The 20,353-nt window shown below is 41.7% G+C and overlaps 1 protein-coding gene across 1 annotated transcript in view; it reads left to right on the forward strand.

Annotated features, from left to right (window-relative positions):
* Nucleotides 1–20,353, forward strand: part of kcnq1.2 (potassium voltage-gated channel, KQT-like subfamily, member 1.2) — a 135,490-nt gene that overhangs the window by 105,058 nt on the left and 10,079 nt on the right. The window lies entirely within an intron of this gene.

A 20,353-nucleotide genomic window follows, 5' to 3' on the forward strand; every position in this document is an offset into this window, starting at 1 on the left:
TTCACCGGAATGTTGAGGGTTTTCTGGAAAACCGCACAATTGGAACTTTCTGTTGGAGCTACCGTACAGGATGGCAAGGACACGCCTATATTTGAGTGCTCCCTGCCCCATGCAGACCGAGTGGCAGCAGAGTCAACTCAAACAATTTTCCACTCAAAGAGGGGAACTGGCTTCTGTAATTAGGGCTTTTTGTAGCTCAGTGAGACTGTGAGTTTTGTTGGTGGGAATGTGAAGAAGACGGACAGAAGACGCTGCCTCTCTCCACTAATTAGATCCTGGGTATAGTGCCTATTTTTTGGTGGCCACACTGAGGCTCTGTGTGGTGGGAAAGCAGATAGCAGCCATTAATCTTAATCCCCTGTATACTGTGCATCATTTGTGAGTCCTTTGGCCTGAATTAGATCTGAAACACAATTGGATGGAGGCTTATATTCACTAGGCACCTTGAACGTCAAATTTTAAACCTCACATCCTCCTCATTTATCACTGCAGTTAGTCTCTGGCTGAAACAATGTTGGATTCCATATTTCTTAAAAAATTCTGTGTCTTGAATTTTTTTAATTGAATTGTGTTCACCAATTCATGTCTGTCCAAGGGCCCACTGTGGGATCAAAAAGGAACATGGCAAAAAGCCCCGTTTACATCTCATAACCAGCCATGGTGGTGTACAGTATAGAAGAAGCTTGTATAAAATCGTGACTGTACTGGGCAAAGTGGGAATGTTTTTTTTTTAAGATCTATTTATTTCAGATCTCTTGAGACCATGCTTGATATCAATTGATTTTGGTCTCTCGTTGCAAACAATGCTGTTATTAGGCACCACAGTTTAAAGTTGTAGTGTTCCTTTTCATGTAGTTTGTTGAAGAGTTTTGACCCTTCTGCCAAATGAGCATTGACAGATTTCACCTTCACCCAGCCATAGGTGCAGTTCCCTTGTCCAATGGTCTTCCTCTTTCCCAGAAGGCCTTGGGATTGGGATAGAATGTGACAGACACAGGAAGTGTGTGAAACTCATTTGATGTCACTGGTCAGAAACATGACCGCCTTTGTTGCTATTAAACTCAAATGCATTATGAATGATCAATAAAAGTACCAGAAAGAAACACTTGATCCATAATGATTTTTTTTATTAATATTAAGATCTATAGATAACATAAAGATCTTTCTTGCTCAGGCTGTCATTGTCTACCTATCGTCTAGCGTGTAGCAAAGACATGTCCTCTGTTTGTGACTGGAGAAAATTCAAATGTTTTGTCAGGAATAGATGGTAAGTGACGTGATGGAGAAATGAAACCCTGGAGCTTTTTAAAGGGGTCCAGGCAGAATCAGGCCAGTAGCTATTTTACTGGTGCGTTGCGGCCCTGCCTTCAGTCCCAGGCCTGGTCCGTGGTGGTTAACCACCTCTTGTATTACACTGCAATGTAACTTGCTTACTATGACCTCAGTGTAAAAGAACAGACCAGAGAGATTTTTTTCAGTTTTTAGATCATACTGGTAAACAAAATGAGTTGCATGGAGACACAACGCACCCCACCCCTGAGATTAAACAGTCAAGCAGGAACGACACAGGTCTGCAGTACATGTGGCATGGCAACACTGGTCTGTCCACTGGCCTGTCTGTCTGTCTGCTTGTTTGCTAGTCCCCATCTGTCTGTACACCCTCCATCCTGGCTCCGTCCTTTTGCCTTAACATGCACTCCAGCCATATGACATGGTTTCGTTCTCTGTGTTTCTTTGGAGATTGAAAAAGAAAAGAAGCACTGGGTGATGCTGACAGCATTTTTAGAAATCTTATTTTACCGCTGGAGTTTGCTGGCGCTGCATTCACGATGGCTGGATTGTCTGCCTTGCTGCCTCAGTATCGCCTCCAGCCTACCAGTTGTGGCACATTTCGCTTACCATGCAACCCTTTCACTTTTTTTCAGCACCTGCTGTTTGGGTGACAAAAAGAAAGTGATTCATGAAGGAAATGTGTTTCTGTTTCCAAGGCTAGGAGCTGAGTCAGGGTTTAAAGAACAGACGCTGGTTATCCAGGAGCTAGTGGTTTCTCTGTGAGAGTGTGATGAATCTGCATCTGATACAGTTCTACATTACCTCACATCAGCTTCACACAGCATGTGACAGTTGATGAACTGGCTGTGACATTAAGCAACATTTCAATTGATCTATGGCCTATGAACAGCACAGCTATTAGTTACTCAATTGTCCCATTGTCTGTTAATAATGAGAGGTCACCAGGACACAAATTATTAGGATCAGTTTCATTGTTGTTGTTATGTAAACACAAGACCTGCAAAAAAATACTAAATGGTTCTGCACAATAATATTACAATAACACCTTCAGAAATAGAACGAGGAATTTTTCCGGTAAAAGATTTGCGCCTTGCAGGCAGAAACTCATAACACAGTCAGAGCTTCAGGGAAAAGCGTTCCATAAACAGAGGAAACTCACAGTATTTTACTCCCACCACAGGCAGCTGGGCACAGCAAAAGTGAAGTGTGGGGAATAAGGAAATAAGAGAAAGCAAAGTGGTGAATAATTAACCGAAAAGGGCTCTGATTGAAACAGGAAAGTGGATTTTCACCAAACTTGGGGAGATGATAAAGTTTTTCCTCTGGTTGTAAGAGGTCTTGTGTGGATGGGTTTCTATTAGGTTTGGTTTCACATGTCCAGCTAAACTTTGCCAGTGGTCTTCTTAAGTCGTATCCCACTACTCTGTAATGTAGTACTGCATAACCACATGTAATACTCATGCTTTCTGGATCTTTGGTCCAGTCCACAGAAAAGTAGATAAGGGTATGTGGAAAAGTAAAGTGTTAAGCATTTCAGTATTAATTTACTTTGATGATTACTTTGATGTTCATGGGCCAGAATAGATTGACTATAGATCAACCTGTTCCTGGGTCCTTTAATGCAGATTGTCTGTTTTTAATTTCAGTTTTTTATTCCTGCTGTGTTTTGGAAGTGGATTATCGAAAGACAAGCCAGAAGTGCAGGAGAAAGAGGCCGATTATGAAGTATTCACCTTCCCTTGTTTTCTATTTCCAAAACTGGATGTACCTCCATTCATTGACTGCTTATCCCAGTGAAGGTCAAGGGGGAGAGGCCTGGAGCCTATGCCAAGCAGCCAGGTCACAAGGCTGGGGAACACACTGAATGGAATGCCAGTGCATCACCGGGAACAAACACACAGTCAAACTCTACAGGCACTTTTAAAAGACACCAGTTAGCCTGACTGTATGTTTTTGGACAACCCATGCAATGTACATGACTGTACATGATACGTATAGGCTTTCATTTATGACAACATGGCTGGTGTAGTTGCTCATTTTCAGCCCCTATGGTAACTCAGGATTATAACCAATTTGGCAACTAACTACATGCAATGCAGCTTTGTTAATTATTCTGGTAGGTAGATCACAGGTGCACACTCCTATTACAATACCAATTAATGAAATACAGGTGTATAAATAAGAGGATTGAAGCAGCTGCCAGATTGCTCTCCGGTTTGTGTAGACTGTATGGTGTTTGACATTATAAGTCTGGTTTAGTTCCATTTCCAGATTTGTTAGTATTATTTGAACACAGAGGGTATGTTTCTGGGCGGATGTGGTGATGGTGGACATTGATACTGGCAAGGTGTGAGGAGGAGATGGGTCTTTTCCCCCTTCATGACCAATAAGAGTGATGGCAGAGGAAATGGCCATCACTGAGATCTGCTAGCCAGGTGATCTTGCTTAATGGAGCAACGTTCTTCAGATAGACCAGGGTTCGAATGAGGAGGACAAAGTTCTCCAAGGCTGCTTTAGAGCAAAGTGGAGTCTGCCACATCTCATCTTGGAACAGAATTACTATAAACTGGCAGACTGCTGGCAATACTCTCATGTGTGTTGTGACAGGAAGAACCAGCTTATAGAGGCAATCTGATAGTGAGCCACGACTGTCGAGTTTATAGTGTGCAGTAAGGAAACTTATTATCTCTCAGCTGTCCTTAACTCGTCAGACATTAACCTTGCCTGCGTTGATCGTGCCAGGGAAGTGCAGACACATTTGTTCATTGCGTTATTGCAGTTCTGTGTTTTGTGTCTGTCTTATAGTGGACACACTAAGATGGGTCATTGTTTGGTGGTAACTCCAAAAGTGAACACTTAGCAATACATTAACACTTATTTACATTTATTTATTCAGCAGACCATTTTTGTCCAAAATGGCATACAAGTGAGGCAAATAATACATAACAAACATACACCTGCCCAGGAGTCAATAAACATAGCTATACTGCATGAGCATTCAATGTAAAAGCAGCAACAAATGTAAGTCGAATTAGAGCAAGAGCTATACAATGCATTTTCAACATAGCAAGAACATATAAAAATACAACCAAAAAGGCAAAACACGACCAACTCTATAATGTCAGGATAATATTAGACAGCCGTATTAGTTTATCTTCTGGAATTCACTGCCCACTGTATGTTGTTTTTCAGGATTTTTACTCTATCAAAGCCCCAGTTATCTCCATTTTATCTCCATTCTGTTTTCATTTGTTAATGTCACAGCTGTAGCCAGTGTGTTCCCAGTAAGGGACTGTGGCCATTAAAAGCTTGTTTACATTGTGGATGGAACCACAAGATCAGAACTCCATCCATCATTATGATCTTTAACAAAAGCTTTTAAGTTGAATCTGAAAGTCTGCCGATTTTGCAACATTCCAAGTTCATTTTGCCTGGATGAAAATGACTTGAATTCCTGACTTGATCCTCAGCACTGGCAGGTCTGAATATAATCTGCTTTTTGTATTTAAGGCCTATTATAAGTCCATGTAGTACCACATTCACGTCTAACATGTATGATTTAAATTCTTCACTTTGGTGAAATTATATGTTGGGGTGTATTACCAGTCAATGAAGGTAGTAACACACTTGCTGTGAAACTGATCCCAAGAAATAACATCTTGTAATGTATTGTGTAGTTGTTTATTAATATCAGAGCAGAAACATCTCACTGTTCTGTGGCAAACCCATCATCATATCCATACATGACTGTATGAGCTTCCTTATTGAAAGAGTGTGTGATCAGAATCCTGTGGAAGTCCCTTAGTTGGGTCATTTTTAAGTGGCGAGTCTAAAATACAGACAAGTCTAAAATACTTTTGGGGCCTTGAACTCCTCCATTACAGCATTGTTTTTTTCTCACTTGCCCTTGACTGGAGGACTGCCTGTTAGCACCTCAGTGTCCTCTACCTACTGTTGTGGCAACAGAGCAGCATGGGTCGCAGGGAACTTTGCCACCGGGGGTGGAAGTGTGTACAGAGCCTGGGGCTACCTACAATCCTTTCCCATCCTCCTCTCTGTCTGTCTCCATCCGGATCTTCAGTTCAAAGGCAACTTTATTATTGCCCAAGCAATTCGGTGTTACAATAATGATTACTTAACATTAAGGTAAACAGGAATATCAATATTCCAAGCAAAACCAACCTGGCAGCAAGTCATCCTGTGAATCCTTCATTTTCTGTTGCTTTCTCTCCTGTTTTTCTCATTCAGTTTTGACTTTCTTTCTGTTTCCCCCAGTTTCCAAATTGAAAGGAACTTCACAAGAATAACAAAAGGCTTAGATTGCCAAAGAATTTTGTCAAATAACTTGTTACTGCAGGCAAAGGGACAGCTTGGAACTTTAAAACCCCCCACCCTCTGCTTACAGCATCACTAATGCTCAAATATTCTCTTTTTAATATTATTAATGTTTCTTAACTTTTCCACTTCAGTTACTCTGAGTTGCTATCACTGTGGGGGCAGTTTCTCAAAATTTCTCCCCACCAAGATGGAAAAACCCAAGTACACTCACACATGCCAAACATCGGTAAACACCACACCGTACTTGTCCTGAGCTGAACTTTGCCGTCTTCTCTTATCAGTCTGTCCTTGCTTAATGATTATACATGAGTAAAAAGGCCTTTATTCAGGTCATGTTGCAAACTTAAAAAAGCTATTAAATTTGACCCCACTTAAAGCAGGGTTTCACTGTAATTATAAATATATAAATCTTTACCTTATTGCAGACATATTTGCTTTTAAAATTGAATATGATTATTATAGTTTATTGGTATAATGCTACACAATCTATTAGAAGATTATTCACATTGACTATGAATCAACTGGGAAAGATCATATTTACTTATTTGTCTTATATTTGGATATAATAAGTTAACCGTGAAATATACACATTAATCGTGTAACTCTTCAGGACAGGGTTAGCCAGTAGATCTAGGTTGTTTGCTTGCTCAGTTCTGTCAAATCAACACCTTGCCTAACATCAGTTTCCTCATCCTCTGAATTTGAAGCTGTTTATTGAGTCATTTCAGTCTGTAAACCAGAGTCATTTAACCAAGGATTTTACAGTGTTGTGAAATTCCCTGTTATGAGTCTAATCAAGGCTGGAAAGACAAACACTTGGGAGATGACAAAGTGTCAATTCAGACCGAGCAAACTGCTCTATGTTCTATAAATCACCATTTAAATGATCTGATATTCGAGTATGTACTTTCACAATATACCATGAGGTGAAATGCCTCTGAGGCAACACGCGGGTTTTTGGGAAGAGGGGCAATGGACCAGAGGGGACAAGCAGCAGGGCGAGCTTTCATGTGTCATGAAATCTCCAAGGCAGAGTGGGCGTTTCCTGCCACGGAGAGATGGCCCCGGATTCGCTTTGTCATCTGATGCACATGAGACAACAGCATGAGCCCTCTGTTACGACGAAGCTCCACAATATGGCCAAACAACAAGGAGCAGGCTGCGTGTGCACATGTGTGGTGTCTTTGTTATTTTTTTCTGTGTCTGTGTTTTTGTCTGTTTGGGCAAATTTTTTGAAAAAATGTCCCAGTGAGTGCAACCAATCCTGAAAAACTGGTTTTCTTGGGACCTCTACATAAAGCATTTTCTCTAAAACTAAATCGCAGAACTGTTTATTTTCTGTCTGTCTGCTTTTAAAAGTGGCAAATGGAAAAAATAAAGAGAAAGTTTTGCACTGTGTGTGTGTGTGTGTGTGTGTGTGCTTGCGTGCGTGCGTGCATGCATGTGTTCAGGTTAATAGTGGGCACGGTCAGCAGCAGCAAACGTGCCCCCCCCCCAGACATGGGCTGAGGGCAGCCTAATTACAGACAGCAGGGGTGGCGCCTCTCCAAGTGGCCCGGGCACGGAAGATGCCCAAGATCCTTTTAATTACAGCCAATTAGAAGCTCAGCACGCTGGGCTTATTACACACCGGCTGAGAAGGAGCCTTCTGCGATTACGACGGGCCACTCTCGTGAAACACCACAGCCGCATCCCTCATCGCTCCGTGGGCGCCTTTGTGGGCTAAATGAGGAACAAAAGCTGAAAACAGTCTTCCCAATTCGTTACCCACCACCCCACCCTGTGTTTCCTAAACACTCTGCTTTTCCTGAATACTGATGCTCTTCCCCTTCTTCTGACAAACTGGGAGTAAAACACTAGGTTACTTCCTGGTTTGTTCCGGGAAGTTGACCCCTCCCACGAAATAGTAATATATTAATATATTTTTTGGTAAATATCAGACTAGCTAATGATCTTTGAGACCACAGATCAAACACTCCCTTGTCTGACATGACCAAGGCTCATGTTATTCAAGTGTCTCCAAATTCATTTAATCTGCCTAAGATTTTCATTTTAAACTTTTTTTGCAGTCATTAGCTACAATACCTGTGATTTCCATGCAAAAGCATCAGTAACGTGCATGCAGGGCTTTCACTGTTAGGAAGTACAGAGAGTTTTCCCGCCTTTTCCTGCTCAGCTAGATGTGCATCAGGTTGACTGGCACGAGTGCAGACATGCGCTAGGAAATTAACAGTCTGAGCGTGCAGAGACTTGTGACCTCAAACAAGGAGCCCAGACCTGTATCGACTTGACCTCTCCAAAGAAGTGTCAACCCTGGTCAAGTGATATATGTGCTCCTTCGGGCCAGGCTGAGAGAGGCATGCTTTGGGGGGGGGGGGCACCTGGTATGAACTATTTCCAAATAGCCGTAGGAGCTGGACAGCATCGCGGTTCAACCGGAAATCCCAAGGGGACACGCTGCTGGTATGTTGACCAGGCTGCTTAACCTAAAATGATTCAGCTGAAACCTTTGTCAAACAACAGCATTGATGGCTGAAGGGCAGGTCTGCAAACCAGGATCATGACAGGCAAAAACCAATACTCATAACAAAGATCGAAAATCTCTGTTTCTTTCTAATCTGCAGATCTGTGATTATATTCTGCGAGGTCTTAGAAATGTCCATGTGGCATCAGGTCATAGCTGATAATGACATGAGACGCCTTTGACCAGGAAGACACTGACAGTTTCGTAGTTAAGATTCCAGGAGAGATCTTCTACTATTATAGCCTGAAACGAAACCTCTCGTAAAATATCCAGCTGTATAAACAGAGAAATGATGAAATGCGTACATAACATTAGGAGACAGTTCAACTAAATGATCATGATGATGTGATGATTACAGTGAAGACAGTGATGTGACAGTGATAATGTCAATGATAGAGTTGGATGTCTCGAGACCGGTCTTGAGACCAAGAGCGTTTTAGGATTCGATCCGGAGTTCTGAATGGATTAAGTTCGAGTTCTGAGGTACCACTGTATTTGTAGTTTGCATCTGATTCATGTGACTTGTGTGCATGTCTTTGTATTGTTTGATTACAGTATTTTACTTAGAATAGTGTTGTTTGACTAAATAAATGTGACCATTAACTTTTAAATAACATCTGCATATCACGTTGTGTTGACTTAACAGGCCTAATCCATTTCAGGGAAGTTGATATCATACAGTGTCATTTGCCTAGTACTACTACAATGGGACATGATGCAATTTCAAGTTTATAACTGTGTATCTTCAATTTGATGTTACAAATTCATCTACAAATTAAGTATAATAGAAATTGGTTACATATTTCCCATTCTTTAGACAGTTGTTGGAGGTCTTAGCAGTTTTGTCAGATGACTTTGGGACCAGTCAGTACCCGTTATGTCAGTCCTCAACAGCACACAAAAGTTAAGGGAGTCTTTTTTTTCAGTCTCGGTCTCGTCTCAACTTTGACTTGGTCTGTCTTGGTCTTAGTCTTGGTCTTGTCTTTGTCTCGATACCCTCTGGTCTTGGTAGTGTCTTGGTCTTGGTTTAGGCGGTCTTGACTACAAGTCTAGTCAATGACGATGTTACAAAAGGTGATGTCCCCGACAGACATACATCAGTTAGACGTGCCAGCTCTTGCTCTGATTAGATACTCACCTTCAGACTGGCAGGCACACATACCTACGTCCAGCTGGACATGCAGGTGCACTCTGCAGCATGCTTACACCTCTGTCTTCATGCCGTCAGTCAGCACCCATTTGACATCCATCTGCTTTTTGCATCGGGGCAGTCTCTTAATTATTTTATCATGTTCCCCATATGTTGACAGCAGTCAGGGACACACATAGTGTTGAGATATAAGTCTGTCATAGTTGCAAACCATCACACTGGTTTGCTTACCCTCATTGGCCAAGCTTTGTCAACGGGGGGTGCAGGTTATTCCCTAGAGCAGAACCCGTGAGATGAACGATACTGAACAGCCTGAGCATCAGTGACGGGACTTACTGCACTGACAATGTGCTTGAGTTGATCCTATCTGCACTGGTCTGTGAGATGCTCTTGAGAAGAAAATCATCTGCCAAAAGCCATGCAAGGCAGAGTATAAGGGGTGAAGTCTTAGGAAAGACCTGCCCTGGTATGATAGACTGATGTCAGCTGACATGAGCCAGGTTGTTTCCTTCACAAATAAAGCTTTGTACATGTGTTTTTTTTTGTTTGTTTCCATGCACCTTGGCCGGAGGGGTCAGCATCTCATCATAAATAGCAACCACTTGGTGAAGCATAATTGCACAGATTATGAAGTCATTGAGTAATCCCTCCTTCACACAGGGAAGTCAGGGGCATGTCACCTGCCTTTTTGCTCCACAAATAATGATTTCTTAATGTTTGCATGGCATTAAGAGAGCCACAAAGTAACTCGTGACCCGCACCATGTAGGAGCAAGCAGATCTGAGTCACTTCCACTTTCACTGTAAACATAATAAGGTGTATTTTAATGAAGTGCTAAAGAGGCATTTTTGTGAATTTTTATGGTGCCTGGCCTGAGTTCTGACTAGAGACAAAAAAAAAAACATCCTCCTGTCCTCTTATTCAGTATGGAGCCTCTCCCTTAATAAGAATGAAAGAACCATCTTCGTCTGCCCTTGTTAGTAAGAAGAGACAAATGGAAGACCAGAACATCCCTCCTCTTGGGAAATGAAAACCAGAAGGACTTGAATCATCTGATCTTAGTAAGAATAAAAGGACATACCTTACCTCTCCTCTTAGTAAGGTCAGAAGAACCTATGTCCTCATTTTAAAAAGATGATGCTGTCTCTGTTGTCCTCCTAGGAATATCAGATTCTGCTTTTGCTGAAAATGTTTATAATTTTTATTTATTTACAGATCCATAATAATTGAATCATTCAGTGTGAAGGCAATGTATGATGATCTAGTCAGAATCATAGAATTCTGGGGAGCGGGAGGAGTCACCTGTAGGGTAATAAGGCGGCAACATGCCGCTACCGCAGGGCACCAGGCAGCCCTTCTTCCTGCAGTGGTTACCATGGGGTGAAGGATGATGCAAGTTTGCAGGATTGACACAGTGCAGCATGAACGCGTGCATTTGGACGTCCACCTATAACAAAAACAACTTTATTTCCTGATGTTAAGATCATCATGATCCTGAAAGACAGGGGTGTATAATGGGGTGAAGCCAATGGGCCACTGGCCCCAGCTGCCCGTTGCACTCTCACGTCACTCACTAATTGAAATTTTGGCTAATGACAAGGTTGACCCCCCTGTATGAATTTTGGCTCCTCTTTTGCCTGCCACCTTAAAAAAACCTAGAATTGCCCCTGTTGAAAAAGATGTGTGTGTCTTAAATGTTTTGAATCTGTGGAAAGCTTTTGTCCTAAGACTATTCAAAGTCTTATTCTAAGTCTATTAATTCATCTAGGGTTGTGATGGTGAGCCTGGAGCCTTTCCACAGAAGCACAGTGTATAGGGCAAGGGATAAGCTAAATGGGATACCAGTTACAGGGCCTGGGTCCACAAACACTATGCGCAGCTCAGTGGAAGAAACTGGAGTACTTGAGGAAACCTGTGCAACCGAAGGAAAACATGCAAACACTAAGACTAGGAATGGGATTTGAATGGCCAACCCTGGACGTATGAATCACATTTATTTGTGATTATTATAATCAGGTTTGTTGCAAGAAAGAAACTTGTTTGTGCCTGGGTTCATGCAGAGTCATTTAGCTTAGGTTCGCTCAGGCATGAAATTTCAGGTCAGCCTTAACTTGGCTGTGCTGGGGGACAGGCAGGGGGGAGGGATTTCTGCTCCACATTGTTTAATTGGACTCACACACACGGAACATTCATGAAGGAGAAATCCGAGATTCTAAAGTTTTGGATGCTCATTCTTCTCCATTAGTCTGCAGTCTTGGCCTGCAGTTTTCATTGGGTTGGGGAGACCTTTGGTGTGGTTTCAGTTTATGCAAGCCCTGTGTTTTACTTATTCATATTAACCATACCTGTAATTAGATCTTAGATAACTCAGCATCTCTAAAGTATTGCTAGTTTGCTCTAACCAAGTAATCATGGAGAAATATTCTTGGAATTTTCTAATGAATGTTATTTTAACACGGGATAAGCATTGTGATGTCTGTCTTGCCTGTACTTAGAGTAGCACTTTACTTTAGAGTCTAGCTAGGCCTGTGGATTTTATTTTTAATTTTGAGTCTGAAATGATGTGCTCAAGGTTAGGTCTATCTGCCAAGGATACCAAAGGGCTCAACCAAGGAGATGGATTAACAGTTGGTAGCAAGTAGTGCCAGGAGATAATTGTTGCCGCAAATGGATTTATAAGCTAAGGTTTAGTGACCTCATAAGGAGCTGCTCTGTTCTACCTTTCACTGGTTTGCTTTGGCGAAAATATCCAGATAAAACTGTAAGCTTCCTAAGTACTGTACAATAAGAGCATCTACTAAGCAACCAAAATGTATAAGCAAAGGACCAGTTACTGCCTCTTTTAAACCATAAAAAGCTCTAGTGTTATTTTTTGGTGGTTTCTGTGGAAGCTTGTGTTTGTGTTTTGACTTATATGTGCATAAGATCATCAGATCTATTGTGTTCTGAATTCAATCCAAAGTTGTCTCGGTTGTCATCCTCATGCTACTTGAAAGCCAGTTCAGTAAGGTTTAAATCCTACCAAAATGTACCCATCTCTATAATTTTATTGGGTGGTACATGTTTACCATTGTAGTGATTTTGTGTGAAAATACCATCTTCATGGTATTATTGCCTTTTTAATGCAATGGAAAACAAGATTTAAAGGTTCACTCACACATGTGTGAGTGTGTACAGATGTGTGCCAGACCAGACCTAGAGAGCCTCTTAGCCCAGCTTGGAGTCCACATAGTGAAATCAGCAGCTAGCTGAGTGCTAATGCTCTGGAAGTAGCAGCTAGCAGAGCAATAATGCTCACAATCTGGAAGTAGCAGACATTTTGACAATACTGCTCACTTACTTGAAACAGAAGCAGTCTTTGTGCTGGCAGTCATAGACAGAAATAGGAATAACCATTCATTTCTTTAGTACTAACGCACCCACACAGGAAACTAGTTCAGTTCCTTACTTTCTGGAAGCATCTTATTTCACTGGTGACACAAACACTTGCAAGATGGACTCCCATTTATCCATCTATCAATTTCTCATAACCAATCAAATACAGCACAAGAACTATAAACACAGGAAGGGATGAGAAGCATCAGTTAGCTTAGTGCTAATGCCCACACACTGATAGCTTTAACTAGATTAGCATTAACGTATGCAGCTAGCAGTAGCTAATCCTGTGTTAATTTTCCAAACATAAGGAAACTAAAGTGACCAAAAAAAAAAAAGCATCAGTGGAACAGCGGAGCTTCCCATGCATCTGAGTGGAAGCTTTGCTTCCCTGGGGGTCCAGATGGCCCATTTATAATGGGTATACTGGTGCCTGTAAAGTCATAGATAAAAAGAGTTAATAAACAGGAATGGTGTCATTTCTCCATCATTTCCATGGAAAATTACCCTGGCTCATGCCCTCAAGCCTAAAGATCTGCATCGTCCTGGACTCAGTAATGACAAATAAAACTGGGACTTGATGTTGCTTTGCAGAGTTCCTTCTCATTTAATGGATTCATAGCCAGGGTGTTTGTCATGGCAAATTTAGCATTACACTTTATTAATTAAGGTTAGTTTTTTTGGATTAAGTCATACATTCTCCCTGGGTTGAAATGTAGTCCTGTGGTGATGTGGCCAGGGTGCATTTCTGTGCCAAAAATCTGCACCCTATAGTTCTGTAGCACATTGCGGTATCACCCACCCTTCCTGTGTACTGTAAATAAGGGTGCCACCCTGTTGGTGTCACGCTTGGTGACTTGATTGTCACTGTTTTAAACAAAGCCCAGGTCAAAAGGCTAAGCTGCCCACACTTGTTTTCATGTTTTGATTATGCTTTTGTTCCGGAAGAGAGACTCTCCTGTTCCTTCCTGACCTGTTTGTTTGTGCATCCGCCCCTGGGTGCCTGTTAACCTGTTTACTCAGCACTCTGCTTACTTAGGTTTATTTTCGCCAAGGGATAGCTGACAATTTTTAGTGACTTCTTGTTTTGACAACTGAATTTCCATGTTTAAAAATACACTTGGGGGAGGAAAGTAAGTGGCTGTGTCATCTGATGTCCTGTGACTGGACCTTGTCTGCTCACTCCACCCCCACCCCCCACCGCACCTTGCTGTTATTATTACTTTATTCAGACGTCACCGTGTTTGCCAGCATCTGGAGTCTCCACACCCATGAAATTCAGAAGTCGAGAGGAAATGAGCAGGCGCTGTTTAGGTCAAACAGGCTTTTTACTTCACATTGGCCATCGGCACTATATGGACAAAACTATTGGGACACCTGGCATTATACTCACAGGGACTATTATGACATGCCATTTTAAATCCATAGGCATCAATATGGATTTGGTTCCCCCCTTGCAGATAAAATAGCTTCCATTCTTCTGGTAAGGATTTCTGGAGTGTATCTGTGGGAATTTTTGCCCATTCATCCAGAAGAGCATTTTTGAGGTCCGGCACTGATGTTGGATGTGTAGGCCTGGCTCGCAATCTCTGGTCTAGTTCATCCCTATGGTACTCGACGGGGTTGATGCCAGGGCTTTGTGCAGGCCAGTCAAGTCTTTCCACATCAAATTTACCCAACCATGTCTTTATGGACCTTGCTTTGTGTATTGAGGCACAGTTATGCTGGAACAGAAAAGGGCATACCAAGATACTTTGTGGAAACATTTTAGTTTGGGGAAGGCCCTTTTCATAAAGCACCATCAACATATACAGTGTTCCAGCTTATTCTGGCATGCCTCCAAAAATACTGTTGTACTTTTCTGAGGTCCATCATGATCACTCAGACTCGAAGGTGAGAACAAGCTACTCAGGCAAGTAAGCCCAAAAGGTCTCCCTGTGGTCATGTATGAAGGAGTGGTCTACACAAGAAAAGTATCTTTGAGCAAGTCCTATTTAAAACTTCAAGATAAAGCATATGTTTGTGTTCTGTGTAATGAATTTAAGTCTCTGCAAAAGGCCTTGAACTTTACCTTACAACAGCAGTGAAACAGCAAATATTTTTCTGTTTAATTTTTTTTATTTTTAGCATGGTGGTTCAGTTTGTAGCACTATAGCCTCATGCCCCCCAGAGTTGTGGTATTGTGGTAGATTCTTGCTATCAGTTCTGTGTGTGTGTGTGTGGGTTTGCATAGATCACATTTGAGGATCAAATTGTCCCCAAAGTGTAGTAAAACTTGAAATTTCCCTACTTTTAGGGACATCTTTTGAGGTCCCCATTTGGATAACCTCCGTTTTATAAAAATCTGTGAATGCAATCAAAAAAGTAAAAATGCTAAAAGTCTTGTATCTGGGTTGGTTACTTATGGTTAAGGTTAGGGATGGGTATAGGTTAAGGTATGGTTTTTCCCATAGAAATGAATGGACGGTCCCCATTTAGATAGGAAGACCAACTTTTGTGTGTGTGTGTGTGTGTGTGTGTGAGAGAGAGAGAGAGAGAGAGAGGGTGAGTTTGCACTGGACCCCATGTTTGCATAAGGTTCTCCAATTACCTTTGTCTCCTCCCATGGTCCAGAAGCATATGGTTAGGTAAACTGGTGTCTTTAAATTCCCCATAATGAATGAATGGCATTCTATCCAGAGTGCCCCCTGACATGTGCCCAAGGTCATAGCAAAAAATTCTGAACCCACTGACAAAATGCCAAGCAAGGGGAACGGTCCCCCGCTGCTAATTTTGCGAAGTACAACAACATTTGGTGCCCCTATAAAGGGCTGGGCACCTGAATTTTCCAGGGAATCCATGTCCCTCCTGCACCCTTGCTTATGTAAGATCCGCTGTGCAGACGAGCAGGCAAATAGAGGAGCAGAGCCAGAAATACGGGCAAACGGGGTTTAATTCAGGGCAGACAGACGCAGACGGCAACAATACATCAATGACCGGGAAACAGAGGAAGATGTGGACTGATATACACAAGACTAGCCAAAATAACAGGACACAGGTGATCACAATCGGGAATTCATGTGAGGTAAATGAGGGAGAGTGGCACACACGAGGATCGTACGAGCAGGTCATGACAGCTTGTGCCCTTTGCTTCATCCAGAAGGAATTGTGTGATTGATAAAGATGAACGCTGGAAGTTTTGTGGCCTGTTAGGTCCCTACAATGTAAAATGTTGTCATATAAATTGCTAAAAAAACTCTAAGCAGTATTGTGTAAGCAGAAATGGACAAAGGGGAGGGAGTAACATCTGCATTATGGGGCCAAGTGCCTGGTTTTGAGGTTTTCTGTGACCACATAATTCTGGGTACCATCAAACAGAATACACTTATCATCGAACACAATAGCCCAAAATACACCACTTCACTTCTTCTCCAGAACAACATGTATGCCACCCGGGGCCATAAACAGGATTTTTAAAATACCAAAGCTCAAAAGTATTAGCCCTTCCAAATTGTGCCCTATAATGGATCATAGTTATTGGAGTTGCAGAATAAATACTGAGGACTTGACCTTGATGTCCTCAGTGGTAGGTATGGGCATCACCCCAACCATCCACAGACAGGTCATATAGTCATCCAGATCAAGAGAATCTGTTGAGCTGTCTTGACCGGTGGTTCTTAACTGGTTTAGCCTCAGGACCCACATTTTTCCTTGGTCACAAACAAGTTTTTAAATTTTGAACCAAATTTAATTCATCAAAAGAGCAGTTGTAGGTAAAACTTGCCAGCTGGAAGGGGGTACTGTTGGTAAAAAATTTTAACCTCAGACCAATTGAAAACTGCTCCAGTTGAGAAACAGTGGGAGGTTTTTCATTTACTTCACAGCAGACCAACATCTTAGTAAAACCGATAGCCAACCAGCCTGAGTAGCTCTTCCATGGTCTCCGTGTCACCCTAACTGAGCAGGGATGCCCACTATTCCCTTGGTAGGCAGTTTAATCAGACTGTTCGCATGTCATGCAGTATAAGTTGATGAGGCTATTGGACTATAGATTCCAGGTTAAGGACAGCACAGAGGCTCAGTGGGTAGCATTAGTATCATAATTTGTCCTTTATTAGCAGTACAAGACTGTTGAACCTCCATAACGGCTTAAAGATAGTCCCGTCTAGCTAATGGTCTTTATAATCAGTAGGACTTTAATTGCAGGCACAATACTAATTCTAGCTAGGCGGAGAGCTAATTCCAGGGTTATACTGAGTTTCTGGAAGGTATCTTCACTTGATTTCTGCCTGAATTAATGTAGTTATTAAGTTACATGAGAATACTATGTTATCATAGTGTCATGATTCATAATTCATTATAATGCATTCATAATGAATTATAAACATAGCAAAAAACATTTATAAAAAAAAGAGCATGACACATTATAAATACACTATTATAAATACATCATTGAAGGTATCTATAGTGCATTGTAGATGAGAGCTTCACTGGAGCTTATGAAGTATTATAATCAACACTATAATTCCTGACTCAATAAAACATGCTGCAAAGCTTTACTAATTCTTATACCAACCATTAGAATGCATTATAAAGGTATCTGTACACCAGTGAATTATAGGTGACACCTTCAAGTAAATCTACTCAATATGCTGACCATAGACCCCAGAGAAAAAAATAGCTGTTTACCTTCAGTAGCAGTGAGCAGGTTCAGTTGATTTTCCATTGTAGTAGAAAACAGAGAGTGGTTGTAAACAGTAAGCCTTAAAAAAAAAGCTTGGTGCAGGAAGTGAGTAGCCCAGTGTGACACCACATTCATGGTAAAAATAGATAGCCCCAACTTGGAGGGGTGTGGAAGGGGGCCAGTGAGGAGCACCCCTTTCATCCAGCACCCCCATTCCTTCTCCCAGCAGACACAGTCTGGGACTCTTCTTGAACAGATTTACCACCAGAACTGATGGAGGACACCCACAACTGGGCTGTAATAATAATTATAATGCATTATGAAGTTATCTATAGTGCATTATAGATGACAGCTTCATTAAGCATTCATAATGCATAATACACATGGCTATGTGTTATGCCTTTTGATGTTTGTAAAGTTTCATGAGTGCATTATTATTTATTATGAATGTGTTTATAAATTACTAAAAACATGGCCTTATGTAAAATGTTACCAATAACTCTACATCAGAGTCCTGACACCACAGCTATGAAATTCTAAACTGTGCCTCCAGAAACATGATACAGGCAAACAACCACAAATTCAGAAAGAAACCCATCAGAAAAACACTAACTAAAATAGGACTCTGAATCGAACTGAGCAGATCGCTGAGCCCCATGCTTACTAAGCAACGACTAACTATAGGGAAAAGCTCACTGTTCACTTTAAATAGAATGCAGAGCTTCCTGCTTTCTCTTCAGAGCAAGGTCACATGGACCCTACTTAATCGCCAAAAAAGTGGTACAGGTTTGACACTGGAGGTGTGAAAATCCATTCAGACATTTGCCTTCACAGGATTGCCTATGATCTATGGCAACATAAAATGAAAAAGATATTTGAAATCAGACCACCTTTTGGGGGGATCCTTGGATGTTTCCAAGCAAATATCCAAATTTACTTTTCTTCAGCCTTACACTCTCTACTGAAGTCAAGCTTCTGGGCCTTTCTTAAGTGTCTTTATTAATTTCATAACTGATGATGGCAGAATGAGAGTCACTTCTGAGATGTTCAGGATGAGGTATAGCCCATGGAGCCACATATCCCCCCTCCCCGCCCCCCAATTCCACATAACCAAAAGCTTTAAACCAAATCGTAGCAAGCAGGGGATGGTTCCAGTAGAAATGTCTCTGGTACTTGGAAACTGACAAAGTTCAGAGCTGGGGAGCTAAACATAAAGCTGGCTCCATCTGATTTGTCATTCCTACTGGGGGTGGCAGACTTCTGTCAGAAAGGGCCAGTAGTTTTGCAGATGTGGGGGCATCGCAATTAGTAGGCAAGAGCTCATCACATCACCCCCATCTTTTCCCCATCTACTAGCAAAAACAAAAGGAGACCATAGTTTCAAAGCAGATTTCATGGCTGTGGATAGGAGTTCAGCTGAGGTTATTTGCACTTGTGTAAGCGGGACAGGGGGGATTGTGTTCCAGTGTTTCGGGGTTTTTTGTGTGGACCACATAATCAGAAACATCTTGTTCTACACTAAGGTCTTGCCAGGGAAAACAGTGCTCGTCAGGCGTGGCCTTGGAGTGCTGGGACAAACCCTCCATCATTAGCTGAAGAGGAGTTAGTCACCACCAGAAGTTTGTTTATGGGATTGTATGAGTATGCTGCATGTAGCGTTGTTTTTTAGAACTTCCTGTTTGAGTCCATGACATAAAGACCTGCATGGAGATTTCTGCTTGAAACTTAACTTTAACAGTGAGAGATAGCATGCATATATAATGATGTACACATATTCTTCATCTTTGGACTCCATGGTGGTATATAGTAATTATTTCTTGTCTATAGCTTCCTCAACCAATCACTGACTTATTAGCAAATAATGGAGGGGGACTCAAACATGTTCAATGGCTTCCATATTGTAACTGACTATTCCATTAATCAGGAAGGATATGGATTTGTATACTTTTTGAACTGAAGAAACATCTGTGATCCCATACTGCCTTCTGAATAATATGGTAGATTTAGAATAGTTACAACCCAGGGTGGTGGATCTCAGGCAAGGTCCTGGTTGAATAGTGTATGTGGAAGGTTCCCATGTCTATTTACACCACCGACAACTTCAGCACTATGAAAGAAGACAGCGCTTGTTTAGTGTAATAATTGATCTACCCAGTGTTTTGTACTCTTTTAAGTTCCCTGAAAAGCCCACCAGGTCGTTGGTTAAGAACTTCTGCCTGGACGGTAAATATAGAACCTCTGCTGGAGCAGACAGAAGCATTTTAATAGTCATAATAAAGCTGAACCCATTTGTTATGGTGCATAAATTTAGGTTCTCTGGGAGACGCATGGAGCGCAGCTCTAGATGCTGGAGGTGAAAAGGGCTTGTTTGCGATCTGGTGGCCCCATCACTTGCTCCATGAGCTATAAAAGATAAGGGGGGACAGCTACAGCTGTTCCTTGAAACAGATGGTGGAAAAGGCAACTGCTTAAATGTTTACAGAGGCGTTTTACAAGCCTGGGTTTTGGCTAACTCTTTGCTCAAGCTCTGAGTGTCAGTTAGCTTGTGGTGAAAAGCAGACTGAGGAAACTTTGTGTTGGCACAATGCAGGTGAATGGGGCTTTGGCAGTTCCAGCTGTGGGACTGACTGGTAGAAAGATCCATTGGGATGCCCCAGTATCTCTACAGCACCATATTCTATAGTCCTTCCCCCATTTTCCCCCAGTCTGCCCCACTATACCACTATATACTAAGCCCCTCCCCACAAGGAATTAAAGTATTTGTAGGAACAATTCTCACTGGGTATTTTGTTCAATACACTGTTAAGTAGCTCATTCCATCCATCTTATGAAACTTGGGGGCTGTCTGTGGTTCAGTTCAATTTCCATAAAAATTTGCATCACAAATTCATCTACACCAGACAGCCCCCAAGTCCCTGCTTTAAATCAGAAACAGTATATTGCAAGTTAAAGGCAGTCTTCACACTGTAAATCAGAAGGATTGTTATTACTGTAAAGGGAGTTGTGATAC

This window comes from Paramormyrops kingsleyae, chromosome 3 (assembly GCF_048594095.1).
Source record: "Paramormyrops kingsleyae isolate MSU_618 chromosome 3, PKINGS_0.4, whole genome shotgun sequence".
Classification (NCBI taxonomy): Eukaryota; Metazoa; Chordata; class Actinopteri; order Osteoglossiformes; family Mormyridae; genus Paramormyrops; species Paramormyrops kingsleyae.